The following is a 10,545-nucleotide window of genomic DNA, read 5'->3' as shown; positions in this document are numbered from 1 at the left end:
AGGTATTCAACTTGACACCCGTTGTCCTTTATGCTTCAGATTTAATGAAGACTAGGAAGGTAGGCGCGGCGGCACGCCGCGCCCGTGTCTTACCTCTTATACAGGTATGGTTAGTTTGAAGGTATTTCTGTATATTTGTTGGAAAAAAGATGAGGTACATAATGTAGGACGGTTGATAGTATCATGTGTGTGACATGATGGCCGCCAGAGTGTAAAAATATGTACTTGTAAGTTCAGTCTATAGTTCTTAAGGTCAAGTATTGCCTCTGTTCAATGATATATATCCGATGGTTGTCTCAGTTATATGTTGTTCAAGGGGTTCAAGCTTTCCATGCATGTGTAGGTCGAATCATGGATGATTAGGCAGATGATGCTGTAGTAATTTTTTTTGTTCTGCTGAATTTAGAAACTGTCATGTGTGCTTGGGTGCATACCTTGCAATTGAGGAGATTGTGGAAGCGATTCAGCTAGCCTCTCTATGATACTAACTAACGCTGTACTGGAAGAGAGTGTGAGGAATAACCAGTACTAAGTTACTTAGCCTTTGCCTGCATTTATTTTTGACACAGAATGAAACAGGGTAGTACACAGCTGGTTACTGGGTTAACTTCTATGTACACAACCTACATGGATTGATATTGTTTTACTTAATTCATGCTATTTCCTGATGAATAGAAGTAGAGTTCAGATCGGAATGTCTCTATCACGGTGCTTGATTTTGATGAAGGCAGCTCGTAGTTTTAGCAAACAGAGTCTTCTACACTAAGAAAAACAGAGTCATATTACAATATAGGAAAATAGTGTCATGTAAACTTAGAGGATGTCGTAAAAGATAAATCTAAAGAAGTTTTAAACTACTGCTATTCTCAAAAGCCTCGTGGTACGTCTACTTGACATCCTCTAAAATTAAAATAAATCTAAGATCGGTTTACGAAGACAGTCCGTAAAAGATGAATCCAAATAAGTTCAGAAAACGTAAGTTATGAAAATACTCATCCTCTGCCTACTTGGCATCAGATTATGGAAGACATTTACAACACCTGAATGTTACCTTTTCAATAGAAACTACACGAGTCACCTACAACATTGTAGGTGTTTCCAAGGTAAAAATATATGTACATATAAGATATTTGCAATTATTCTTTACATAGTAGCACTCTTAGAGAACATTAAACTTACAACCTTGAGGTACATGTTATATTTATTGCACACTGTACATCATTAATATGTAAGCACTGTCACTTTTATACACCATCTTTTGGAGTAGAATGAAAAGCCGAGAGTATCTCCCAGTGACCTATTTGTCCAACGACGGAAGAAGTACTGTGGCACAATAAAAACCTATCAGGAAGAATAAGATCTTCACAGGAAATCCTTTTCCTAATTTTTTCTGCTCACGAGTGTTGTGGCCTAAATGGTCGGTATTGTCAGAGTCTTATACCCTAGGCATTGTTAGACGAAAAAACATGCTACGTTTTAAGACAACTTAATAGCTGAGAAGGAAGGAAAGAAACATGCAGCTCACACTATTTGGTCAGATGCAATAGACAGTGTCCTATTGCAATGACGGTACTTTAAATTTCTGATGCCACAAACAAAAATGAGACAAAGGGCTTACTGAAGAAGGAGAGGTGAGTTCTGGATCCATACTGGTTACAGCTAGCACACATTTAGGATTCTCTACCTATAAGAAGCGGGCATCTTCTATGGTGGTAGAACCGTGCAAGTACCCAGTGGTGAAGATATTAATTTGCTCAATCCCAGTCCACATTATAAGCTCAAGTATGTCGACCTTTAGTGAACAGGTTAAGTCATGATACTTGGTTGGGCATAACCAGTATCAAGATTTATCTGTTTGTTAGCGGAACAGAACGGAAGTCCGAAACTGCAAACTCACTGAACTGGAAACTTCAGTGTAAAAGGGGACATATTATGTGCGGCAATATGCATGAAACCAAATTTCTCTATTCTATATAAATACTATCTGGCACATTGCCTATTGTTCAATCAATTGGCTCGCCTCGCTATTGCAACTGAGCTCAGTCGTGATGTGCGCTATAACTTGCATGAAGAGTGAGAAAGTTGACTGGATTCAGTGGTAAACCATCAGGCAAAAGGGAGAAAGGTCACCGATGAGATAGTTAACCTGCATTCAGTGGTAAACCATCAGGCAAAGTTGAGTGTACTGATTTTTTTTAGAATTCTAAAGTGATTTCTGAATCCATTAGTGTTTTGAGAAATTTAAGCTGTAACCTAAGAATTCGAGGAATAACTTGAAGGTTTAGCTGCAAACATGTAGAGGCAGTAAGAATGCAAGAAAATGACACCCTAAAGATAACTTGAGCTCCACAAACACGTAAGCTGAGCGAATACACCACTGTCTGAACCCGTATATGAATTTCCGTGAAGGAGAAATGCAAACTATCAGTGCGGAAATATACCTTTTTTGGCTGATGCAGCAGCTGGTCCTGAGTTCCTCCTTAAGGCATAGGTGTGGACTGATAGAACAGCAAACTGTTGTGGCACCAAGAGTAGTGTTAACTCTAATGAGCAAAGTGTGTCGTACAAATTAGATGATACCTTGCGCTCTGAAAAACTATAGGTCAAGAACAGTCACCGTATTCGGTAACTGTTCACTAACTAAAACACGATGCACAATTTGCAAAATTCTCCTTATTGAAGCACTAACCAGACAGAAGATTATCAACTAACCTCCATGCAATTTATTCATGGAAACAACCCTTCATGTAAATGTAAATGCTGCAATCAAATCAACCTTAATATGGTGCTCTGGAGTGAAATATGTAGGCAGCCTTAATCTGGTGCTCAACAACGCGCCACCGCTGTCAGTTGTGTCAGGTATTGTGCTGCCCCTCCTCCATCTTCTGCAGCCGCTTGATTATCTCCAGCAGTTCCTTCGTTTAGTCAATCGCGTCACCCAAAATTAAGGCCATCAACAACTCAGCAGCGCTCGTGTAGGCTCGAATCCCATGTTTCAAGTTCCGGCATGGGTGGTCTCACGCCGCTGCGCGTGAAGGCCCGTCCGAGCGCCACCGCGCCGCCCACGAGTGCAGCGGCCCTGGTTGCACCTGCGTCGGCTGCCCCGGCGAGTCAATGTACAACAACATGCCGCCTGAAGTCCACCTGCCTGCGGCCAAGCCGTGCAACAACAACAGCACATCAGGGACGCCACCAGTTGTCGGTCGCCATGAAATCAATGACGCGCCGAGGTGAAGCTGCATCGTGAGGCCCCCTCTGGGTCGTCGCGTCCGCCCGCTGATAGATAGAAATACAGAGTATGGGGGAGAGCCAGAGAGGATGGAATCTAGAGAGGGGCTGAGGCGGACGTACCTGCACAGCACATCAGCCAGTGTTGCGCGGCCGTGGTCGTCGTCTTGGTCCTCCACGGTGTAGAATCATCCCCGTGTCATGCTCCCCGTGGCCTAGACTCCCCTAATCGCCCGTGGGCGGCCGCGCCCGCCAACTCTGCACCCCTGTGCCGCCGGCGCTGGCTCGGCAGCCAGCAGCACCATCGTGAGCACAGATGCAGACGCCCACAACCGTCTGTAAATTGGAGAGAGGGGAGAGAATCGCGGGAGAGGATGGGGCCGCAGCGATACAAAACGCTGCCGCTCGACGGAGTCGTCCAGCATCGTCCATCCCCCGAACGGGGAGAGAGAGAAGGGCCTATCGACGTCGATCGGGCTTCGCCCGTGAGCGCGGCTCAGCGGCGGCGAGGAGAGGGAGGAACGGAGGGGCTCAACCGGCGGCATCTGAGCCATGGCCGAAGGCGGCGAAATTTGGGAGGGAGGTGTGGAGATGGAGAAAAGCAGGAAAAGAAAGAGGCACGATAACGCTTCCAGAAAAGTCGCGCCACGCGGAGACGCCGTGATCTTATCCCCTCGACATCTCCAACCAGTCAAAGCGGTGAGACCACCGGCCAACCGAGAGTGAAAGAATTGGATGGGAGAATTTAGAGTACCAAACAATCTACAGTAAAATGCTATCGTGTCAAGTTTTAATTGGCTGAAACCCCAAATCGCTGAGAATTCAGCAAAGGGGGTCAGCTTTGATATATAGTAAATGGGGGACACTGTTTCCTCAAGTGTAAAAAAGTAAAGGGGGTCTCGAGGCAAGTTCAACTTGAACATATTAGGACTCGACTAATAAAATGTCCTAACTCTTACACTTTTATGGATGAAGTACTCAATCTAGATGAGGAGGAAAAATTAAAAACATGTATGTTGCTATGGTTATGGTGGCATAATAGAAACAAGGTGAATGCGGGAGATACAATTAAGTCCAATGATGAAATTTCATTCTCGGTTAAACATCAACTTGCTAAAGTTATGAATAATGTGTAGATAAACAAAGTCATAAGGCAGCCAAGTGCGCCCAGATGGGCTCCTCCTCTAGAAGGTGTTCTGAAGATAAACACAGATGGTGCTTTCCAGGCCGAGAATCATACTGGAGGGTGGGGCTTTACTATAAGAAATGAACACGAAATGTTGATGGCCGCTGGAGCAGGACAGTTAGAACATGTTTCGGATGCATTACATTCTGAAGGTCTGGCGATGCTGCATGTTGTCAATGCAGCTTTTCAACTGGGATGTAATCGTATTATGGTGGAGACAGATTCTATGGTGCTGAAGCAAGCCGTAACCACAGATGCCTACGATTTGTCCCAGTTGGGTGCCCTCTTCGGCGACATCAAGTTTCAGCTAAGGGCGGGGTTGTCTGATGTAAGTGTTACTCACTGTAAATGTTTATGTAATCAAGCTGCGCACAGTTTAGCTGTGCTTGGCACAGGCATGTATGCTGGCTCATGTGAGGTTTGGCTTGGCCAATTCCCAAATTTTGTAACAGACTGTGTAGCTGGCGATTTGTCCAACAATGTTAATTAATGGAATACACTCGTGTTCCTTTCAAAAAAAGTTTCTTTTCTTGGAATTATTTTTGGCACCTTATATTTGGTCACTTGCCTTTTTCTTTCGATCTCATGCCGCCTCTGAAACATTGAGTAAGCTGCTAGCTCATGGGACCTGCATGTCATCCTCTATGTACAATAAAAGTTTCTTTTCTTGGATTATTTTTGGCTCCTGATATTTGGTCACTTGCCTTTTTTCTTTCGATCTCATGCCGCCTCTGAAATGTTGAGTAAGTTGCTGACTCATGGGACCCACGTGTCATCCTCTATGTGCAATAAAAGTTACTTTTCTTGGATTATTTTTGGCTCCTGATATTTGGTCACTTGTCTTTTTCTTTCGATCTCATGCCGCCTCTGAAACGTTGAGTAAGCTGCTAGCTCATGGGACACGCATGTCATCCTCTATGTTCAATAAAATTTTCTTTTCTTGGATTATTGATTCTTGCTTACTAGTTTCAAAATCCATTGCTGCAGCCTATTAGCAAGTAATTTAGTGAGCAGTTTGAGGCAAGAATTCATTAATGAAATAGGTCTATAATGTATATGGAGATTGTTACTTGGGAATCAATGTTATAAGAGAATTATTAATACTATCCAGAAAAGCTTTCCCTTCAGCAAACTCTTGACACAACTTATAAAAATCAGGTGCCACAATGTCCCAACAAGTCTTTATGAAGCAACCATTAAATCCATCAGGACCGGAGCTTTATCCAAAGGAATTTTCTGAATAACTTTATCAATTTCTTCTTTAGAAAAAGGAGCCGTGATATTTAAACCCACCAATGGAGTGAATAGTTCTTGCAAGTGAAACCTCATACTATGTACCTCAGAGATTCCAAGTCTGAGTTTGTATGCTAGAAAAAGTTCATGAGCTTTCCCTTCATGTTCAGTTATGACATGACCATCTGCTGTAGTTATAGTTGCAATTTAATTCTTTCTATGCCTTTCCGTGGCAATTCTATGGAAGAATTTTGAGTTTTCGTCTCCAAATTTAATCCATCTTCCCGTACATCGCTTTTTCCAATATTGATGTTTATATGATAACAATCTGATAATGTGGGCTTTCAAGATTTTTCTGAAGTTTCTTTCCGGTACAGTGAGGCATCTCATTTGTTCTATTTCATCAACTTGCTGAAGTACTTTCTTACAGTTTTCAATAAGAAGAGAGATTTTTGAAATAGACTTACTCCATTTCTTAAGATCTCTTTTCACATTCTTCAATTTAGCATTAATAATAGCTGCTGCATTAGATTTCCTCACATTTGTCTGCCAAGCTGCATGTACTGTTTCTTTAAAACCAGGATGTTGTACCCAATAATTTTCGAATCTGAACACCTTGCTTCTTGGTATAGATGATTGGATAGATATTAAGCAAGGAATATGATCCGATACTGGTCTTGCTAAAGCCTGTACAGTAGTAGTAGGGAAAGAGGATGTCCAATTATTAGATGTCAGAAACCAATCCAACCTTTCCAAAAGAGGCTCAGATTGCATATTGGACCAGGTATATGTAGCCCCATTTAATGGCAGGTCTATCAGATTTTGAGCTCTAATAATGTCACTGAAAAGTAACATATCATCAATATTACCGCCATCTCTGTTTCTATCATTATGTGATCTATAGAAATTATAGTCTCCCATAAGAATCCAATTTTCTGAATCATCAATATGTAGATCATATAACCATTGAACAAAGTTATTTCTGTCCTCTCCAGTACATGGACCATATATATTAGACAAATACCAAAAGCTACTTGACTGAGTAGATAATAATTTAATAGTTGTAGCCCAGGCTAGATTTTGTACTAATTCCCCTTTAAATATAGCACTGTTCCAAATGACAATGAGTCCTCCAGAGCTACCATCCGAAGGAAAATATATAAATTTGTCAAACCTTCTCGGAAAACTTTCTAATGTATGAATGATCAAAGTTATCTCTTTTCGTTTCTTGCAAACAAATGATAGCACAACATGAGGATTCAATGTGGGTACGTAGAGCATTGTGCTTATCATACAAATTTATGCCTCTAATATTCCAACATAAAATATGCCACTGCCTAAGAATTGAGTTCATATGCTGTGAATAAAAACTAGAGTATCTTGAAAGGAAAATAGACAGGCAGAACAACCTGTAATAAAATCCTAAATACTTCCAAATGAATATAATAAAAAGTCTTATAACAAATAACATAAGCGACTTTATTAATCATAGGCATCTGCAACACTTAAACTTCATCTTCAGAGTCTGATTTCTCCAGCTTGTCCTTCTCCAATTCTTTGGATGGGATGCCACATATGTTCACTCCAACTTTTTGTAGAACTGGTACAAGCGTTGGTGGAGGAATTGGAGAAGAAGGAGACTCACCATAAGATCCTGGAATATCTTTAGATGGAGTTTCAACAGAGTTCGAGATCACCCAGGTTTTGTCACTAGCATCAGGTCTCACACGATTCTTGACTTTAGTATGTCTCTGCTTTGTATCCATGGGCATGTCAACTGATGACCCACAAGTATAGGGGATCGCAATAGTCTTCGCGGGTAGTAAAACTCAATTTATTGATTCGACACAAGGGGAGACAAAGAATACTTGAAAGCCTTAACAGCGGAGTTGTCAATTCAGCTGCACCTGGAAACAGACTTGCTCGCAAGAGTTTATCAGTAGTAATAGTTTTATAGCAGTAGCAGTAGTGAAATAACAGCAGCAGAGTAACAAAGACAGCAGTAGTGATTATAGTAAACAGCAGGATTAAAATACTGTAGGCACAGGGACAGATAACGGGCGTTGCATGAATGAGAGAAACTCATGTAACAATCAAGCAGGGCATTTGCAGATAATAATAAAACGGTGTCCAAGTACAAAGCAATCAATAGGCATGTGTTCCAATTATAGTCGTACGTGCTCGCAATGAGAAACTTGCACAACATCTTTTGTCCTACCAGCCGGTGGCAGCCGGGCCTCAAGGGAATCTACTGGATATTAAGGTACTCCTTTTAATAGAGTACCGGAGCAAAGCATTAACACTCCGTGAACACATGTGATCCTCACATCACTACCATCCCCTCCGGTTGTCCCGATTTCTGTCACTTCGGGGCCATTGGTTCCGGACAGCGACATGTGTATACAACTTGCAGGTAAGACCATAAACAATGAATATCATGATGAAATAATAACATGTTCAGATCTAAGATCATGGTACTCGGGCCCTAGTGACAAGCATTAAGCATAACAAGTTGCAACAATATCATCAAAGTACCAATTACGGACACTAGGCACTATGCCCTAACAATCTTATACTATTACATGACCAATCTCATCCAATCCCTACCATCCCCTTCAGCCTACAGCGGGGGAATTACTCACACATGGATGGGGGAAACATGGCTGGTCGATGGAGAGGCGTCGGTGGTGATGATGGCGATGATCTCCTCCAATTCCCCGTCCCGGCGGAGTGCCAGAACGGAGACACGGCTCCCGAGACGGAGTTTCGCGATGTGGCGGCGTTCTGGAGGGTTTCTGGCGACTTCGACTTCCTGGTCGCGATTTTTAGATCGAAACCCCTTAAGTAGTCCAGAGGAGGGCGTCGGAGGCCGGCCGAGGGGGCCACACGCTAGGGCCGCGCGCCCCCCTCCTGGGCCGCGCCGCCCTATGGTGTGGGGCCCTCGGGCCTCCACCTGGCTCGTCCTTCTGGCTCCGTGAGTCTTCTGGAAAAATCAGACCTTTCGCATAAATTCCGAGGATTTTCCTGAAAGTTGGATTTCTGCACAAAAACGAGACACCAGAACAGTTCTGCTGAAAACAGCGTTAGTCCGCGTTAGTTGCATCCAAAATACACAAATTAGAGGCAAAACAATAGCAAAAGTGTTCGGGAAAGTAGATACGTTTTGGACGTATCAACTCCCCCCAAGCTTAGCTTATTGCTTGTCCTCAAGCAATTCAGTTAACAACTGAGCGATAAAAGAACTTTCACGAACACATTTGTTCATATGATATAAATATTCTCATGCTATGGCTAACACTTAGGCAGTTCATAATAAGATACATGCAAATAAGATCATCTAATAACTATGTCAATCATGGAAAGGTACCAACAATTAATAATAAGCATCATGAATCATGTCTATAAGAAGGATTGCAATGTTCATAAAAGGGTATGATAGAGTGGTATCTCGCTTGCCCATATTTGATCAGCAAAACATAAATGCTCAGGCACCTCTGAAGTTCATAGAAAGACTAGAAATAGTGATTGTCAAAGATAAAAGCATCAAAGTTATACCACAATCAATCATATTTTGAGACAAGCATATTACACTAAGAATGACAGTTGTGCTCTCAAGAAAGTGCTCAAAGAAAGGATGGAGACACAACATAAAAGTAAAAGATTGACCCTTCGCAGAGGGAAGCAGGGATTAACATGCGCTAGAGCTTTTCATTTTTAAAACAAGAGTAAAATTATTTTGAGAGGTGTTTGTTGTTGTCAACGAATGGTAATGGGTACACCAACTACCTCGCCAACCGGACTTTCAAGAGCGGCTCCCATGAAGGACGTTATCTCTACCAGCAAGGTAGATCATCCCTCTTCTCTTTTGTTTACACACGTATTTTAGTTTTATTATGGGTGACACTCGCCCCAACCTTTGCTTACACAAGCCATGGCTAACCGAATCCTCGGGTGCCTTCCATCAATCACATACCATGGAGGAGTGTCTATTTGCAAAATTAAGTTGCTTACTGATAAATCAGAGCAAAACATGTGAAGAGAATTATTAATGAAGTTTGATTAATCGGGGCTGGGAACCCCATTGCCAGCTCTTTTTGCAAAATTATTGGATAAGCGGATGTTCCACTAGTCCATAATGAAAGTTCATCAAGAGTAAATGACAAGGTTGAAAGTTAAACACCACATACTTCCTCATGAGCTATGAAACATTAACACAAATTGAGAAGCATTTTGAAGGTTTTAAAGGTAGCGCATGAGAATTTACTTGGAATGGTTTGAAATGCCATGCATAGGTATTTATGGTGGACACTTTGGAACAACTTGGTTTTCAGGGGTTTGGAAGCACGAGCAGCGTTCCCGCTCAGTACAAGTGAAGGCTAGCAAAAGACTAGGGAGCGACAAATCAAGAGAGCAGTAACTGTCATAATCATGCTTGCGGCAAAATAAATTAATGGAGGCATAAAAGTGATACAAGAACTCTGAAACAATGTAAATCATAGAGGCTTAATTGACTTTTATTTAGTCATATGCATGCGTGAGCATGTGCCAAGTTAATTCAAATGAATTATTCAGAGGAGGATACCACAATATCATACCTACTTATGAATAAAACAATGCAAGCAAACATCCATGACATGCTACTCATATTAATAAATTGGAGCTAAACATGAGAGATCATGAACTACTAAACTTTCTTAAATGACATATACCTCACATGAACCAACTAAGCATGCTCACATGGATGAGTATATGTACAAAAATGAAAACAAATAGAGTTCATACCAGCCTCTCTCCACAATCCAATTGTCGTAGATCGTCATTATTGCCTTTCACTTGTGTAGCTTGGATAATATGAAATGAAAACCATGCTCCAGCCACCGAAGACCATTGAAATCATA

The 10,545-nt window shown here is 41.8% G+C and overlaps 1 long non-coding RNA gene across 1 annotated transcript; it reads right to left on the bottom strand.

Annotated features, from left to right (window-relative positions):
• Positions 1–1,874: 1,874 nt before the first annotated feature.
• LOC127298608 (uncharacterized) lies at positions 1,875–3,871 on the bottom strand. The gene is made up of 3 exons (XR_007849947.2): positions 3,352–3,871; positions 2,442–3,276; positions 1,875–2,146 (listed from the first exon to the last, which is right to left on the bottom strand). It is a non-coding gene; the product is annotated as an uncharacterized lncRNA (long non-coding RNA).
• Positions 3,872–10,545: the final 6,674 nt, after the last annotated feature.

Source organism: Lolium perenne, chromosome 5, assembly GCF_019359855.2.
Source record: "Lolium perenne isolate Kyuss_39 chromosome 5, Kyuss_2.0, whole genome shotgun sequence".
NCBI classification, from domain to species: Eukaryota; Viridiplantae; Streptophyta; class Magnoliopsida; order Poales; family Poaceae; genus Lolium; species Lolium perenne.
The sequence above is the reverse complement of the archived record's forward strand: the minus strand, read 5'-3'. Positions and strand labels throughout refer to the sequence as shown.